Source organism: Choloepus didactylus, chromosome 2 (assembly GCF_015220235.1).
Source record: "Choloepus didactylus isolate mChoDid1 chromosome 2, mChoDid1.pri, whole genome shotgun sequence".
NCBI classification, from domain to species: domain Eukaryota; kingdom Metazoa; phylum Chordata; class Mammalia; order Pilosa; family Megalonychidae; genus Choloepus; species Choloepus didactylus.
Genome location: NC_051308.1, coordinates 179249440 through 179269168, shown reverse-complemented (window position 1 = coordinate 179269168; position 19729 = coordinate 179249440). Strand labels below are relative to the sequence as shown.

Here is a 19729-nt window from a genome sequence, read left to right as displayed (position 1 = left end):
CTTTCTTATTTGTGCTTCTCATGCAGAAAATCCAGCCTGAGCCCATGTCTCGGTGAAAGATTGTCAAGGCTTATATTGAAAATATGCTGCATTTTATTCCCCCAATACAAGCATTTCTGGGAGAAGTAATGAAACTAATTAAATAAATACAACTCAGGGCAAGAATTTACAAATTCTCAATCCACCCTGAGAAAACTGGAGGGTTAAAAGATCAGGGTTTTTCTTTTTCTTTTTAGAGTAGGTTGTTTGTAGTCATGTGTCTCTTTTTATATCTTATAATATTTTTAGTCCTTAAATGCAGTCATTTCTTGTTAATAATATGCAGATTTATAATGAGGCTGTTAAAATATTAATTCACTGAACTTGGTTTCAGGATTAGAGCAAATTAAATGTTTCTTAATGCGACTTATAGTGTTAGTCTCAAGAATTTAAAAACGAAACTCCAATTATTTACCCATATGGCATTTTGCTGTCATAAATATTTATGAAACTACAGGTCACTGCACATACAAATTAATTTCCCACCAGTTGAGACAAGCCATTTAAGGCAAATGAAAAACATTTTCAAAACTGAATTTTCCTGTATTTTTGATAATAGTTTAACACTATTGCTGATCTTTTTACTGGCAAAAATCTCAAGAACAGAATCAGGTTTGGGGATTTTTTAAAAATGTTTCTAAGTTACTAGGAACTATAGTCTGCTTAATTTCTTAAATGATGCACAAAGGAAATAAAAACTATTCTAGGATATGGTCCCAGTTGTAATGGTGACTCATTGTCTGCAGCAGGCATAATGACAGAGGAATCTATTTATTCCTGTTCTTCTAAGCCTCGCACAATGAAGCCATGCAGAAATTATATAATTATTCCTCCTGGATGATTTTCTTATTGGTTTGTAATTACAAAATTCTCTTTGAGCACTTTCGTACCCTGAAATTAAGTCTTCAGAATTGCGAAAAGAACCATAAGGTTCGATCTCGGCTTGTTTATCCTCTTTATATTTGATTTTACCAATTAATAGTATAGCTTCCTAGGTGTGAAAATGTGACTTCTTTATCTTCTTTATGGCTCAGTTGCTTAGACTAATTTTATATAAATCCTAAGTGAAACCTCTTATTTTAAGAATCACAGAGTATATTTTTCCACTACTTATAAATGCCTCTTGCATAAATTAAATAGCCCATGTCGCTAATGTTTTCTGCTCTCTAAGTGTATCTCCTTCAATACTTCCTGTCATTTTTGGCCACTGCTCATAAATAGTTGCTGATAATCCCCATAATATTCTCTGAAAGGAAACTTGAGAAACAGGCACCGATTCTTTCTTATATAAGCTATTATTTGTACTGATTACTTTCACTCTTTTTTCTCCCAACCAGCAGTTGTTGAGTGTATATTGCATGCCAGGCAATGAGAATAGAGAGATGAATGAGCCTTCAAAGAGTGCTTTGTCTAGGTAGCACCTTCTTCCAATTAACTACTCTAGCTAGCACCTTTGAGTAGTTCCAGCGATAGTGGTATTGTATGAATTATTAATAAGTGCTTCACTTCTTTGAATATTCTTCTGGAATGATTCCTAATATAATGCCTTAGGTAATGGATAGTGGTGATGGTAGCACAACATTATGAATGCAATTAACAGCACTGAATTATGTACTTGAATGTGGTTAAAAGGGGAAATGCTAGGTTGTCTATATAGTACTAGAATAATTTTTTTTTTAATTCATGGAACTGCACAACACAGTGAACCCAAAATTTAATCATATTAATAGTACAATTTTTAAAATGTGCTTTCATCAATTGTAATAAGTGTACCACACCTATGCAAGGTATTAATAATAGGGTGGTATATGGAAATACTGTATTTTAAGTATGATTTTTTGTAAACCCACAACTTCTCTAATAAACTTTTTAAAATTCGGTAGAAGCTACAATAGTTTCCCCCTTCAGGAGATTCTTATTTCTTTTAGTTGTAGGTATTTAGCCATACAATAAACTTAATTAATTTCATGCAGTATATTTTCATGCTCTTCCAAAGTCCCTCAAATATTGCAAAATAAGACTTATTCTATATTGTGCTTAATGAATAGCTATCAGAAATAAAAACTGGACCACAAGGGGTAGGTCAATTAATAAAAGTATAAAAAATAATTAATGTATGATTACCAATAATACTGTACTAAATGTGTTGCCTGTGTTATCTAATTCTCACAACAACCATTTAAAGTGAGAATTTTATATATTCTCATTTAGAGGTTGAATATTGAAACTTAGGAAAGGAACTTGCATGTCCCAAGTTTCTCAGCTACTAAGTGGCAATAGACCAGGACTGCCTGACTCCAAAGAACATGCTTCAATTTTAATATGAGTTCATAATCTTTCATCACAACTATGTTATCCTCAGTCATTTATGCCAGAATATGAATTCTTAATCTCATGTCAGATCACTTCATAAGCTTTAGACCCTTTTGTGTGTGTCTTACAGATGGCATCCTTTCATATTCTGATGATTCCTTGTCTCACAGCATTCTACATGCAAGGAAATGCTGATATCTGCTTTGTTCAGAAAGAAGCATGTGTGGCCATGCTCATGACACCGTGAATCCAATTCAGGAGCTTATTAAAACTATTATTCATTGAGTTTCTACTATGTACTGGGCAGTTTCACCTGTTATCCCCTTTAATCCTCACTATAAAATAAATGAGGATACCAATATACTAATAATTGCATGTTTTTACTCAAGGTCACGATAGCCAATGAGTAGATGGAATGTCTCTGATTCAAAGATTCAGCAGTCATACCAAACTATTCTGTTAGTTAAGTCGGAGCTTATATTTACCTCCAGCTGTTTCAAACCAGGGTGTAAATTCTAATCAATTTTGTCAAGCTATTTTATATATAATTAAATGCACACATGACAGTTTTATGAAATTTGAAAAAAAATGTATAGACTTTGTAATTACTGTCCTACTCAAATTATGCAGTATTTCCAACACCCAGGTAGTTGCTTTTTTCATTTTGGAGTCTTCTGTGCCTTCCATCCTTTGCCCCAAGCATTCACTTATCTGATTTTTATCACTATAGATTTGTTTTGCCAGTTCTAGAACTTCATACAAAAGCAGTCATGCATTATATACTCTTTTGTGTCTTGCTTCTTTCATTCAACACCTTGTTCTATAAGATTATACATGTTGTCACCTTTACCAGTAGCTTGTTCCCTTTTTTTAACTGAGTAGCCTTTATCAGTAATTTACCGTTTTTTATTACTAAGTAATATTCCGTATTATTGTTATGGCACAGTTTGTTTTTCCATTTGTCTGTTGTTGGATATTTGGTTGTTTCTAGTTTGGGGCTATTATGAACCAAGGTGCTGTGAACATTCACATCCCAATTCAACCCCATCTTGTGAAACATAACACTGGCTCTGTTCCAGTTTGCTAATGCTGCCATTATGCAAAGTATGAGAAATGGATTGGCTTTTAAAAGGGGGTTTTATTTGGTTACAAAGTTACAGTCCTAAGGCCATAAAAGTGTCCAAACTAAGGCATCAACAGTACGGTACCTTCACTGAAGGATGGCCAATGGCGTCCGCTAAACCTCTGTCAGCTGGGAACGCATGTGGCTGGCATCTGCTCCCGGGTTCTGGTTTCAAAATGGCTTTCTCCCAGGACATTTCTTTCTAAGCATCTGGGGGTGTTCTCTTAGTTTCTCCCAGGCAAACTTTGGGTTAGTCTACTTTCAATGGCCGTCTCCCAAATGTCTCTCTCAGGGGCAGCATTGGCAAGCATCTGGGTCTGTGTGGCTCTTTTTAAAGGACTCCAGTAAACTAATCAAGGGCCATGCTGAATGGGTGGGGCCACACCTCCATGGAAATAGTCTAATCAAATTATCACCTATGGTTGGGTGAGTGACATCTCCATGGCAACAACCTAATCCAAGTATCCCACACGATTGGATTAAAACATGGCTTTTGGAGGGACAAAATATATCGAGGCTGGCATAGGCTCCAACCAATTTCTAGAATTCTTGTTTATGAGTAAACATTTTTCTCTCAGGGATTTGATCATGCATTTATACCAACTCCCATTTGCATTGCAATATGCCTTTCTGATTAGTTCAAGGCCAGTGATATTTTCACTTCTAATATGAGTAGTATTCATTACTAAATGACTCACTCAGAGTTTTTAGCTCCAAGTAACTGAAACCAATCCTGGATCCCTTAAGAAGTACAGGAATTTATGAAAAGGATAGAAGGTAGTTCACACAATTGCCAGGGACCTACAGAACAAGATTTGACAAACAGCAGGAGCAAGGACCATCGCCAACGTCACATCACAAAACCAGTCTGTTAATGACATTGCCTTAGTTTGCCAAGGCTGCTATGACAAATACCTCAGACTGGTTGGCTTAAAGAATAAGAAGTTGTTATCTCACAGTTTTGGAGGCTGGAAGTCCAAAATCCAGGAATCAACAGGCCATGGTTTCTCCAAAATCTGTAGCAGACTGGTGGAGACTTCCTGGCAATAAATCTGTGCTTCTGTCACTTGGCAATCTAATTCATTCTGTCACTTCCTGTTCCTACTCCTAGGTCCAAATCTCCTTGACTTATGAGGATTTCAGTCATCTTGAGTTAATCCCAGACTAATTCAGTTTGGCCTCATCTTAATAGGATCTTCAAAGATACCATTTACAAATGAGTTCACACCCACAGAATGGTGGGTTAGGACTGGAATATGCCTTTGTGGGGAACATGATTCAAGCTATTACAACTTCTGACACTAGACTCTTCATTTCAGGTTTGTCATAAGCCTATGGTTAGTTTTTCATGACTAACTTCCTAGTATCTATTCCTTGTCCCCTTTGCCTTAAGACTGCTGCTCCTAAGAAACTTCTGAAGAGGTCATTGATGTCGGTTGGGCAGAAGTAGTAGAGCAGCAGGAGTAGGCACATTAGAGGTGTGGGCCAAATGATCTTACCTTCTAATTATGGTGTTAAGACTTGCTTGAGCACCTCTTCCTGATGATGGAGCATGGCAGGGTATGCCTGATATAATGGCTAGAAAGATCAAATATATCCGTTCCTGATGGAGAGCCAGGGCCACGTGGTGACCTGAATCCCATGTGGTGTAATCATATGACATTACATGGGCTGTGGTTTAGTCTCTACCAAGTCTGAGACCCTGTGCAGTGGCAACTTCTTGTGCGAGAAGCATGGCTTTTCTCCAGGCAATCATGCTGTACATCCCAAATCCATTCATTCTCCTAAAGTTCTGGATGAGTATTTCACACCTTCTCCTGCCTTCGAACTCTCAGTATCTCCTCTTCCATCCCCTTTCTCAGATGATGACTTGGCTTCCTAACTTATTGAGCAAATTGATACAATAAGAAGAGAATTTCCACCAACTTCCAGTTACTATAAGCATCTACCTTCCTGCCTATAGATGAGTTACCCATGCTTCTAAGGCCAACTAAATAATAATGTTATATATTAACTTAAATAATATTGGTTTATTAACAATAAAATAATATTGTGATAAATGCTAGGCATGCATCATCTCATTTAATCCTCTCAGCAACCTTTTGAAGTAGGCTCTTTAATTATATCTGATTGCTAAATGAAGAAACTGCAGCTTAGGGGAGCTAAGTAACTTCTCCCAGGTTCCACAATGAGTACATTGCAGCAGACCAGGCTTAAGTCCGAAGGACAGCTTCACAAGGTTTCATCACAACTTTGCAATGCTCCATAATATATGCCAGAATTTAGCAGTTGTTCAGGTTATCAGTTACCTGATTACCCAATGGGGGCAAACCTTTATTCTTGATGGATCTAATCCTTGAAACCCTACATGTATAGTAAAGACTTTTCTTATCCTTTCTTGAGGCTTTTCTTGCCTTCTACCAGTGGACATGGACTATCAGAAGATAGATAAACAGAGAATTCCATGGATTCTCTCAATTTTTCTCCCTGCTCCCTTTGTGTAGCAGCAACCATTATCTGCAGCCTATGAATAAATTTGAGTTCTCAACTTAGTCTCCTCTACCAAGAGAAATGACAGTAAGGTCTATATAATTGGCAAAATTTATCTTCCTCACTGTCCTCTGAGGCCACCCCTAGGTGCCTTTTCTGCTTTCATGCTAGAGTCCATTTTGCAGTTGGTACCAAATCTTTCTATAGAGCCATCCCTGAATCCTCTTTCTCTCATAACCTAAATAAATGACACATTTGATCCAGCCCCCTATTGCTTCTCTGACTTCTACTTTCTTTCTCACTCCTCTCCCTTCAAGTACACTGGCCTCTGCTGTTCTTCAAACACATCAAGCATGTACATTCCTACCTTAAGTCCTTTGTTCTAGCTGTTTCCTCTGTCTGAAGTCCCCCCACCCCAAACCACATCACTAACTCCCTTACCTCTTTCAAGCCTCTGCTTGAAGCTTGAATCTCATATTCTCAAGGAAGTCTAGCTTTCACACTATCCACCAGAACTTTTGATCCGAATTATTGCTTTACTGTTTTAGTTTTTCTATAGCACTTATCAGTTTCTAAATAATTTACTTATTTATTAGGTTTGTTGTTTATTGTCTTCTCCCCACACTAGAATGTAAACTCTTTGTTGCCACGTTTTTTTCCATTCACTGATACGTCATAAGCAGCCAGAACAGTTCCTGGCCCATATTATGATACTCTTTCTGAGATGTCCTACAGAGTCCATTCAGCATCCTAGTTTACATAGACACTTAGAGCATCATCTGATCTCAATCATAAAGACCAAGTGGCATAACTGCTTGCAACTACAGCCTTCCCTTGTTCAAATATCTACTCTTACTCTACACCATACTCAATGCTATTGGCCTTTCAAGTCACCTGGTTAGTCTAGACAGGCCACGATAATGTGGTACAGTGTATATTGCCTCCAAAATCTATGGAGGTCCACCAAGCTTTGTCCCACTTTCTTGGTGGTGGCTCAATCAAGCCTTAGTTTTCAGATGTGGATTTTATTTTTCTGTTAAATTAGTAAGATTTTTAATAAACTCTGCCTATTATGTCAGCCCTAGAGACCCCATGATTAATTGGCCTCTACTCCTATGGACACTATGCATCACTAAACTCTTTAAAGGAAAGCTTTCTGAGGAAGTTGTAGAGTGCTCCTTGAGACCGAACCAGAGGATATTTCAATGGCACAATCTTATCCACCAAGCAGGAATAAATGTCCCAAGAAAAGATCAAGGTATGTTGACTTTCTTCAGAGTGATTTTGCTGCCCTCCTTCTGAACTCCTTTCCTGGTGGTTTCTTTAGAATTTAAACCTAGAACCATTGATCCCAAAATCTCTTTCCACATTTATCCTAAAAGGCCTAAGAAGTCTGCCAAATAGGACTCTTTGTGCCCAGAGCTGATACCCAGATGTTCCCTTGGCTATGTTAATCCCTAGATCCTTGCTACATATCTACGAAATTTCTATTTTTATAGAAACTACAAGCACTATAATCCTTATTACTTGAAATCATAAGTTACGTATAGTATCTCAAATGGACCGAACATGGTTTGTACCTTTTTTCCTTTGTACAAGCCCTGAATGTATAAGCAATATCCAACTATATATAGGAAAGTCAGAAAAAATATTACTTCTTCCTGCTTGATCAGGACCATACGTAGAGCTGGACTTACCTCTGTTGATTTGCTGTTAGTCCATTGTTCCTCCATCATGCATTTACTGTGGTTTGGAATTTAAGATTTCTTGTGGTTTTGGGTTCAAATGTACATTTAGAGCATTTTTACTTCATCATCACTTTGTTCCCTGAGTGATTTTTTGGATATGCAAATATGATTATCTGATTATCTCACTCAAATCTACTTAAAACTTTTCTTTGCTTTCACATCACTTTTTAGTAAAAAGTATGTACTCATTAGCATGACCAAAAGATTCTCCAGAATCTAGCCCTGCTTATCTTTCTGCCAGATGCCTATCCTATAAAAATAATATTTCTGTATCAAACAGTTGAAATGCCACACTATGCATACATAATATTATCCTGGGCATTGTACACTGAAAACCAAGCAACATGCCTTTTTTCTTAAATGAAAACTTTTTTATTTTTAGCCCACAGCATTTCTCCTAGCTCCAAAAAAGGAACAACCATTTTCTCCAGGAAACTGTACATCTGGGATTAGTATTATGTTTAGAGTTTCAAAAAATATATCTACTCCTGTTTAGGCAAAAAGAAAAATAAAAAAATTCCTCAGATCTTTTATTCATCCCTACTCTCCCTTCTGGTGCTTTTTTGTAACTTTGAGAGATTTCTGAAGAAGGAAGAGACAGTGAGATGGAAAAAAGTCACAGAGATGAGGGAGGGGAAGGGACTGTCTATCCACTGGGCACTTACTCTTTGTTAGGTATGAGGCTCAGGGTTGTGCATACCTATTGAATCCATCCTAAAATACACATTTCTTTTAAATTTTTAATATTTCTGAAATGTAAAATCGATATGTCTTGGATTTGATTAATTATGCCTTACTTAATCTGAGCATCTGATTTATTAAGGTTTACACATCAGAAATCTGTAGATCAGAGGGATTAAGTTTTCTGCTCCAAGTCACAAGTGGCAAAACCCAAGTTCAAACCCCTGTCTGGATAATTCCAAGGCCCAGTCACATAAATCTAAAGACATTATTTCAAATTCAGGATAAATGCCTACTATTTATTATCTAAAGGCTAGGTAAATCCAACAAACTAAATGAAATTTAAAGAAATCCTCTCTTACTGCATGGCCAGGCTTGAAGGAGTGAAGAAGTAAATAGTAGTGGGAGGGTCAGGAGCAGAAATTAGAAACATCTACTGGAGTAGAACAGGTAGCCGGACAGGGTAGGGATTAAAACAGTGAACAGTAGTGAGCTAAGGATGAAGGCAAAAAGTCTAGACTCATAACAGGCAGTGGAGACTGGCTGTGACAGGTGAGGGAAGTTGAGAAAGGAGTAATAGGGTGTTTTGACAGGCAGACAGGGCCCATTAGGTGGAAAGCTCAGCACAGGCAATGTGTAAAGATACAGACAGAAGGCCTCAGAGATTTCTCACTATACATAGCAGATTCATGCAACAAGTCCTTGGAAAATTTAAGCCAATACCAGCAAATATTTTCACTTTAGGAGGAAATGGTTTTGACATAAAATGAAGAATATGATTTTTCTAGAATGATGCATGGGACAAAATCCTGAGGCTAGAAGATATCAAGAAGGAGATGAGAGAGCCAGCAGTAACATGATGCAAAAAACCCTTAGCTGGGTGTTGGAACTCCTAATTTCTAGCCCTGCTCTACCAGAAAGAGGAAGAAGAGCACTCTAGTAATTCTTATGACTTCACGTGAAGAAGGTTAATGTGCAGGCAACAGAAAAGCTAGGAGCTATAAGCTACCCAGATTGCTGCTGGACGACTAACAGAATATTGTACTTATAGCAGTATGAGGGCATAGATTTCTTAGGGGATAAAGAGCAGTATAATGGTTTCTCTGCAGGAGCCAATGGAGAAAGAGGGGATTGGGTCAAAGCTGAACATGTCCTAGAAAAAATATGCACTCCATCCTTGTGGAAACATGAGCCAGACAACATGAGCCAGAGAGAGACCAGAGAGAATTCCCCTCAACCAACAGGTGACCAGTTATTTAGGAATATCTCTGCCCCCCCCCCCCCATTTTCCCTAGCAGCTCCTCTAAACTTAAAGGAAAAGGTGACACAGAACCAGACCATACACCCCATCTTGCATGGCACTGGACTGGGAGGAGCAGTGAAACAGCAGAGGCTAAATGTCTAACTAGCGGTGAGGGGAAGAGAACAGCATGACATTTGATATGATATTGGAGTTCGAAGGTAATATGGATTGCACTTCTAAAAATGGAAGTACTTGTAAAGCTTTGGGATCTGCCCAGGATGTTATCAAAGTGTCACAGAAAAGGGCAATTCAATAAAGTGTATTTGAAGAAATCAATTAGGAAAAAAAGAATTTTCCTTAGTTTGTACCCTGACAGAGTTGGAACTTTGCAATAAACTGGTTACACTAGTGTTATAAAATGCTACCACAATATTCACCTGTGAATATTTGATTAAACGTTTGAATTTCTTGCCTTAGTTTTATGAATTCAGTTTCAGTACATCTGGCCAACTGGTTATTAAATACAATATGTTACCCCTTTTTTCTTTCTTTATTAGGGAAGTTGTGGGTTTATAGAACAACTATGCATAAAATACAAGAGTCCCATATACCACCCCTCCCTAATACCTTGCACTGTTGTGGAACATTTGTTACAATTGATGATAACACATTTTTATAGTTGTACTATAATATTTTACTTTTAACAAGATAATTCCATACTATTAGACATACCACTTGGCTGTGAATCTGATTTCTTAAGACATCCCTGAAAATGTCTCAAAGTGTAGGTAGCTGTTAGCTGGGGACAGAGTCTGACATGTTCATTTCCAAACTAGGCAGTTCATGGCGTGCAAGAGAATAAAGGAAAAGAGATACTGAAACAACTAACTTCAGCCACAGGAAATGGGAAGCTTTCTGGGGGAAAAAAAAAGGTCATCTTGGCAGTAGTGCAGTCATTAATTTGCCCAATTCTTTTAGATTTGTCTGTGATTCCTTGGACAACGTGTTCCCAGAAGCAGCCTCAGTACTTAAGCATGGCAAGGTGAATTCAGAACAAGTCATGGCCCTAGACTCTAGCCTCAGCTATAAATCCCCTTGCTTTTAAAAGCCTTGGACTTAAATTACTCTCTTTTTTATGTCATCCTATCTACTATATTTGCTTGAAGTTTATTCTTTCAGCAAATAGGACAGGTCAAGTGTAAGAGGGGAAATGCAGTGGTTTATAGTGGTCTCAACCTACCTTTTGCAGACCCTTGCCCATGCTGTCATTGGTGACCACATTTAATCCACTGTCATCAGGTCAATTTTATTCATGTTTGAAGGCCAGATTAGGCTATGATATTTAGTCAGTAAGTGCTTATACCCGACCTGGTATAGCAGTTGTGTTCTAGGCAGAAAATGAAAGGCGTAACCAGCTGGGAATGGTAATGGTATTTGATAAAGGTGTAGTTACAGAAGCGTGAGCAAATTAAGGGGACCAATGAGGGGTGCTGAGGAGCCTGGGGACCAGCAAGAGTGAGAAGTGGTTATTACCTCTAGGCCAGACGGAGGAGCAGGAGAAAACAGGGTTAATGTCATGTAGATGCAGCCACCACTGAAACTGCCAAGGTAGGGAGGAAGAAAGAGAAGAAATGCACTGGCATCTCTCTCTCCTCCTGCTCACCTGTCTCCTGTTGATGCCTCCCATTAGCTGAATTCAACCAAAAGTCAGAGAACAAGGAAACCAGGGATCAGCCCCTTGGGTAACAGCTGAGGCTAAGGAAGGCTAAACTTTACCAGGTTCTTAAGACTAGAAAATAGCAGAACTCAGAGTTGCATCCAGGCCATCTTGATGCCAAAGCCATTTTCCTTCTCACACACCATACAGTATGGATGCACTGGATTGAATGACTCTAACATGCATGCATTTATACATTCAATCTCCACCCACCCATCCATCCATCCATCCTTCCATTAATTCTTTCCCTAAGCTCCTGGTGTGGGGGCATATTCTTCAACAAGGGAATAGACATTTAGTTACTGAGCACTTGTCTGCCACATACCTTTTGTGACCTTGGGCAAGATCCTTTAACTCTCTGAGCCTCAGATTTTCATCAGAGAATGAAAGAATTGGGCTGGCTTAGTGGTTTTAAATTCATTGTTTTAGTCACAGTAACCTTTTACAAATAAGATCCTACTCAGAATCTTAAAATTAACGAAAGTGGAGTTATCTGGATGAAGCCGGGAGAAAAGACCCCTGGAGTCCTGTTAAGTGCTTTCCTGATTCCTGACCCTACCTTGGTTCTTCCTCATGGCTCTCTGTGGAGTACAGTTAAGTAACCACAGGGTCACTCCTGATTTCTAAGATCCAATCCAACTCTCTAAAATGTGTAGATCTATAATTGCTCTCTCTACAAAGTGGAGACACCTGAGCAAGATGAGGGGTTCTGGCCATGTTTTCAGTAACAATTAATGGCAACATGTCAAAAAATAAAAGTAAAGAAGATGTTTATACCTTTTCAAATTGACAGGTTTAGGCTAATCAGCCTATGTGCTTTGTGTATGCCGTGTGTGTGTGTGTGTGTGTGTGTGTGTGTGTGTGTGTGTGTGTGTGTGTGTGTGACTCCATCTGGTCAATGCAGAGATCAAATTAGCCCAATTAAAACTGCCTGGTTGGAATCTTCAGGTCAAGCACAGGCAACAAGACTGTTGTTGAGGAAGGATGCTCCATAGCCATGCAGAGAGACAGGATCAGACGAAAGGATACCTATGGAGATGAACCTCATCCTCAATAATAAAATCATACAGCAGGAGCTCAAAGGGACTTCCAATCACCATGACTATAAAGGAGTTGGAAATGAAAAACCAAAGGCTACCCACTCTGCTCTGTAAAATTATGAAAAACTTTATTGTTTCTCTAGCTCGTTATGTTTTCAATTCCTGGGCAACTTTCCTATAGTGATTAGCATGAAAACTCTTAAAACTAGAAAGTCCTGCCTACTTATCTTCCAAGGCAACAAAGGATTAGGACCTGGGGAAGCTATACACTCCAAGCCAGATTTTGGGAGGAAAATGTACAAGGGATGGCAGAAGCTACTTAATGACAGAAAAACCCAAGTAAAACAGAGAGAGAGGTAGTACAGGAAATGTCTGGAGCCTTAGTGGTGGTCTGGGGCTGAACAGCAGAAAAGCTCACAAGATTTTTCTTGCCATTGAGAGACAGAAGAGCTGAATAGCTGATAACAAGAATGCTCTTTTATCCCCTTCTACTTCAATGCATTATAGTTTTAGATTAATATTCAGCACTTCTTTGTTCAGATACTTTTCTTTTAGCCTCACCTTCCTTCCATTAGAGTGAAAGAACATTTTACAGATTCCTAGTTGTCTCTTTGTATGTTTCCAGGGATAAAGTGGGAGACATGCAGGAGCCTGGCACATTAGCATCCTCTTAATGCAGTATGAAGTTAAGGGGCTTTTAATGTGGATATTAGTTATCAAAACTGATTACTGAAATTGCAAAGAAGCCTTGTGTGCTGCTTGCAGGCTAAGATGAATGATGACTGTTGCCTTTTGTATTATAAATTAGAATGGATGCTACCTTTTTGAGCCATTGCTCTTTCAGCTGTGATTTATCCTTCCCCACTCACATTCTCAAACTACCTCTCCCTCTGTTACTATTTCTTAATGGCATAGACTTGGATTTACTGTCACTGGTTTGGCAAATTTAGAGCTTTAGAAAGGTGTCTTAAAATTGTTGCTGAGAGCTTTCTGGGGATGGATAACAACATTGATTGGAATTGATAGTCCCTTGAAGGGACAATAAGTTGAAAATGTTGCCAGGGCTCCAAGGAATGACAAGAAGTTGATATCTTCATTCATTTCTCCAATTAGGCCTTGGCTATTTCTGTCTAAAGCAGTAAACCCTTTTATTATTTTTACTGCTATTGGTAGTAGTAAGAACAATAATATTTATAAAATACCTAGTAATACATCAGTTGGGGTTTCTTTGTTTCTTAGAAAAGGTATAGACTTTGATTAGCTTAAACAATGGGAATTTACTGAAAAGCTCTTTGGAGCTCCTACAATTGTTGGAAATCTGCAGTGCTGGACCTGGAAATAGGCAAGAATTAAGGCAGCCTTAGAGGCAAAAAGCAGGACCCTCCCTCAGAAAGGCCTCCCAACCAGAATCTCATAGACTTACAGATTGTGGTAAGGTTTTAGGATTTTACTCTAAGTGTGATGGACAACTATAGAAGATTTTGAAGCCTGATCTTGTTTATATTTTTTAAATTTTATTCTGGTTACTGTGGGGAAACAGATTATAAGAGTGAAAAATGGAAACAAGGACAGTTAAATGATTATTCAAAGAGTCCCAATAATGGTAGTTCAAATGAGGGAGAGAACTGTGAATGTGAATCGAAGTATACTGGTATGGGATAGGTGTTGGAAATGGAGCCACTGGGCCTTGCTGATGAATTGGATGCATCAAACGAAGGAAAAAGAGGAATCAAGGACAATTCCTGGGTTTTTGGCTTGAGCATTGGGCAGATGACAGTGCCATTTATTGAGATGGGAAAGACTGAAGGAGGAACATATTTAGTTGGGAAAATAAAAGAATTCTGTTCTGGCCATGTAGAGTCTGACACGGCTATTAGACATCCATGTGTAAATGTTTAGAGGTATTGAATATAGGAGTCACTGCATACATTTACATTACCCTAAGGGCTTCTGAGTTTGTAACTCTGGTATAGTTTGTAGTTTAAGAATGTTGGTTCAAGAGTAAAAAAGTTCTTTGTTTGAATCCAGGTTCTGTTGCTTACCAGCTCTGTGACCTTGGACAAGATTCTTAAAAGTTGTCTAGACCTCAGTATCATTTATATAATGTAGTTAAAATAGTATATACTTCATAGATTTATTTTGGTGATTAAATAAGTTAATTTATGCAGAGTGTTAACAAAGTCCCTGGAAAAACATATGCTAAGTATTATTTATTGAACACCTTCTCTGAGATATGCCCTTTGTATACATTGTTTCACCTAATTCTCCCCAAACCCCTCATACCAGCCCTATCAGCTAAATATCAATCATAATACTGGAGACTGAAAATAGATGCAATTGTCAATTTATTTTGTCACTTTTTGAACAGAGGTGCCCATCTGTACAGACTACCTTTGATTCGTCAGTCTAGGAGGCACTCATATGAACCTGAAATGTTTATCTCTCCACTGAAATCCTGATTCTTATATTCTGCTGTCTACTTGACATATCTTCTTAGATGTCTGTCATCTCAAGCTTAATATTATCTGATACTCAACTCAAATCCAAGCCTGCTTCTTCCACTCTCCATCTCAGTTGATAACTCTGGCCTTCTAATTGCTCAGATACAAAAACTTGAAATCTCATTAATTCCTATCTTCTCTTTAGGTGCTTTATGAAGGTCTTAAACGATCTGGCTTCCTGGTACCCATCTGCCCTCACCTGCTACTACTCCCCCCACCCCCACCCCCTACTACTCTCCCCACCCCCACCCCCAAACTCACTTTGCTGCAGCAACAGTGGCCTCCTTGCTGTTATCCAAACAGACCAGGCATGCTCTTGCCCTTGGGACTTTGAACTTACTGTTTCCTCAGCCTGATACTCAGATATCTCAGATATTCCCCCCAGATACTGGCATTAACCTCATCGCCCTGTTTAAAATTGCAGCTCTTCTCCCCACTTCTCCTCCCCTCCCCTTTTTCAGAAGGAGTCGAACCATGTTGCCTCCAGAGACAGCACAAGGTTTGTTTCTGCTCCACATATTTTAATCACCCTGAGAGGTGCTGTACTCCCTGATGACAGCTTCTCTGAGGTCGGTGCTTCCACCCAGTAAAGGCCCACCTGTCCTCTACCTGGCTGACTCAGCACTTTTGCATCTATTAGTTTTCAACTGCACTATCATGTACCTTACTACAGTCACTAAAAAGTTTAGGCTTTATTTGCCTTATGCAACAAGAAGTTCAGTATTACGTAGTCAGAACCTTACATCACTCAGTGGTGTCATCAAAGAGTCAGGATCCTTTTATCTCCTTTTCCATCATCCTGGTGCTTTTTACTCAGGGCAATAAAATTGTTACTGATTATCTAAGCATTGAATCAGAAAAAAAGAAGAAAGGGCAGAGAATAATGGATAAAGAGTTTTTCTGGTGTATTTGTCAGTGTTCTCTACAGAAGCAGAGCCAACAGGATATATGGAGTGGGAGAGGGAGATGGGAAGAGGGAAGGGGAGGAGGAGAGAGAGGGGGAGAGGGAGAGGGAGAGGTTTTTTTATAGGAATTGGCTCACAGAACCCTGAGGATTGGCAAGTCCAAATTCCATAGGGCAGGGTACAAGATGGGAACTCTGAATAAGGTGAAGTTGAATTAATTCCCCCAGGAGAAGCTGGTTGGCTGAAATAGAGGCTGGAATTATTCTTTCTGACTTCCTTCTGAAATCCTCTGTTCTGACTTTTAAAACCTGTGAAAGAGGAGACTCCCCACATTACTGAGGGCAATCTTTATTGATCATAGAAGCAATTGGCTATAGATGCAATCAACTGATTATAGATGTAAATCCATCTACAAAATACCTTCACAGTAACAATCAGGAAGTACTTGCTTGACCAATCAACCAGACACCATAAGCAAGTTGGCACATAAACTTAACCATCACGCTAAGGTAGTAAGGTTTGTTTTCTATAGGTTGAACTATTTGAAATGACTGATTGTCAACTGCCTATAAACAGACAAAATGGAAAATCAGCTACACCCAAACTCAATTTTCCAAATAAGAATAAAAGTTGCTGCTACTTGTATTAAATAAGACATGACCTTAAGTGTCTCCCAGTTTTATTTATTTATTTTTTTTAATTTTAATATTTTATTTAACCAACCATATCCAAGATATCATTTAAACACATAATCAATATAAAATTATTGATATATTTTACATTTGTATCAAGTCTTTGAAATCTGGTGTGTATTTTACACTTACAGCAAATCTCAATTTGGACTAGCCATATTTCAGATGCTCAGTGGCCGCATGTGGCTATGTTGTGGCCATACTATACAAAGAAGATGGACCGCCTATTCAAAATATGTTTTAGATACTGAGCTTGATGACACTACACATTTACACACACACACCAAGAGGGCAGAAAATGTTTACTTCATACATATGAGGCTTTTGCAGGAGAGCAGGGCAGACTTCTCAAGCTGGTCTGAAAATGGTTTGAGAGTGGATAAAGGAGACTGGCTTGGTGTTTCCACGGGTGGGAAGAGGGTGAGAATTCCCACATCCTCAAAGGGGTTTGAATGGTTTGAACCTCTTGCCAAATGAGGGAGCACCCAGGCTTTCTTATCAGCTTGCCCAGAATTGGGGTAGATGGGGAATGAGGAGTAAAGCTTTGAGCTGTCAGCAAACATCAAAAAATGGAATCAGACTCCATTACAGGCCAGCTGCTACTGTACTGGACAATACAGAACCTAACACTTTTTAAGTATAATTTGTCTGATACTAACACAGATTAACCTTTCTTCTGATTAGTACATGTCTGTCACATATTTTCCTTCCATACTTTCAACTTTGTGTTTTTATGTTTTAGATGTCTCTTTTAGCTGGGGTGTGTTTTGCTCTAAAATTCAATCTGACAATCTTTTTCTGGCTGATCTAATTCTTGTATGTTTATTGTGAGTACTGATAAATTTGGACTTGTTTCTGCCATCTTTATTATTTTGTTTACCTACCTTTTCCATTCTCTTTCCTAAACTTTGAATTTTTGTTTATTCCTTTTTTTTTGTTGTTCCATTATTTCCCACTTCTACAGTTTGAGATTATATATTTTTTTTCCAGTAATTACTCTTGGAACTTTATCTTGCATACTGAGAAAGACTAAAGTTGGTATTAATTTCTTCTTGAGAAACATAAGAACCCTAAAACGCTGATCAATTCTCTTCCCACTGTGTATTCTATTTTGTACATAATTTGACATAATCATATCTAACACGTCTAAATCTTCCTATATATTTATCCCCCCACCCCCACCATTTCTCCTTGTATCTTAGATCTTCCTTCTGAGATCATTTTCTTTCTCCCTGAAGTATTACATAGTTCATTATGTTCTTGGTATTTCTGCTGGTGTCAATTTCTGTTTCATTGTCTGACAAGGTCTACTTTGCCCTTTTTATTGATATTGTAGATTTTTTCCCCAGCACTTTAAGGAAATTCTACTTTCTTCTGGCTTCCTTTGTTTTTTGAAAAGTCTTCTCTCTATCTTGTCATTCTTGTTTTAACAATCTTTTTTTCTTTACATGCTTTTAAGATCTTCACTCTTCGGTGTTACACAGCTTCTTACCCTGCTTGGTATAAGTTGTGCTTCTTGTGCTTGTAGGTGTATGCCTTTCATCAGTTTCTCAGCTGTTATCTCTTCTAATATTGCATCTTCCCCAATGGGACTTCACATACATGGTAGACAACTACCCGCGCACCCCGCCCCCCCCCCCGCCTTTCCTAGTCTCTTACATATTTTCTACTTTCTTGCCTGTTTCTGCTGCATCCTGGCAATATATTCAGCTCTACTTTCCAGTTTACTCATTCAGTTTTGTCTAATCTATTTAATCATTCATACTTTTGATTTCAACAATTACATTTTCATTTCTAGAAGCTATTTGGATACTTAAAAAGCAAGATCATTTTTTATTTCTTGCTCACTGCTGTGGCTCCGTCTTCCATTTTCTTTACTATATTTTTGTATTGATTTTAAGCATTACAAAAATCTGAAATTCTTTGGACCTAGGTCTTCTGTGTCTGTTGACTCATTTAAGTGGTTTGTTTCTCTGGTATTTGGTGATTTTTTTTTTTTTTTTTTTTATATACCCTATCAGCAGAAACAGGGCAAATCTTCTAGAAGCACCATTTTAGGCCTTCTGAGTTTAAAATTAAGTATGTCCTTACAAATGGAGATTATCAAACACATAAGGAGGTAGACCACTATGAGAGTAAGAAGAAATAAGAAACACATTAGAACTCCAAAACTGCAGATATTAGTGTTAAGCCACAGGATAACTATGTATGAAATATTAAAAAGAAATACATGTTGCAAACAGGAAGATGAGCACACAAACTGTCAAGAATAAACAGATACTAAAAAGAGAAAAATCTGCTAACTTCTAGAAATGAAAAACTTGTTTAAATAACATTAAATGGATGGATTATACAGCACATTATACACAGTTGAGGAGAAAATTTTAAGTTATATTTGAAGAATTTATCCAGAATACAGAAGAGATAAAATAGGAAGATAAGCTAAGAGATAGGGAGGATAAAACGACAAGGTCTATCATATGACAGACTGAACTTACAGGAGAAAATGAAGAAGGCAGCAAGGCAATATTTAAAAATAATACTGTATCCATATCTAAGGAAATGCAAATCAACCCAGTTGAACTGTCTTTTTAAATAGGGAAGCGGGACACACTGCTATGTAGGTTGGGGATCATAGTGCTTATTACTTTCAAGTTGTATTTAGACATATCTCCCTCTTATCTTATGCTCCTATATTATTAAATATCATTCTCTACATGTCAACTTGCTATTTATCAACACATTGAATCCTCACAATACCCCAATGTGCTATATGTTACTTCTATCCACATGTGCCTGGGTAGAATTCCAGGATCTTGGACAGAAGGGGTGTTTGAGGTCACATAGGCAAATATTCTATCCTACAAGGTCCCTGGGAAATGTCATCTAGTCTTTCCTTAAACAAAGCTATTGGCTGCCTTTGATGTCACTCAAGGCTGCTCTCAAGTTACACTGACATGTTCTGAGGTTTTATGGAAATCTCTTTAAATTTGACCCACAGATCCTAGTTCTGCCTCCCTGAACCACAAACAATTCCATCCTACTGTTCAAGTATTTTAAGACATTGGCCACTGACCCCTACTCTTTTAGTACGTATCAAGCATCCAGTTCTCTGAACTATTTTCTCTCCATGGATTTCCCATTTTCATTCGCTGTGGAAGCTACATGACCCATCAATAAACGGTCAATAGACGCCTTTCCAGATTGATAACCAAAATAATAAATTGGCGCAGTTGA

At 38.1% G+C, this 19729-nt stretch overlaps 1 protein-coding gene across 3 annotated transcripts in view; it reads left to right on the top strand.

The window, feature by feature from the left end:
* Positions 1–19729, top strand: part of PDE4B (phosphodiesterase 4B) — a 528481-nt gene that overhangs the window by 343985 nt on the left and 164767 nt on the right. The window lies entirely within an intron of this gene.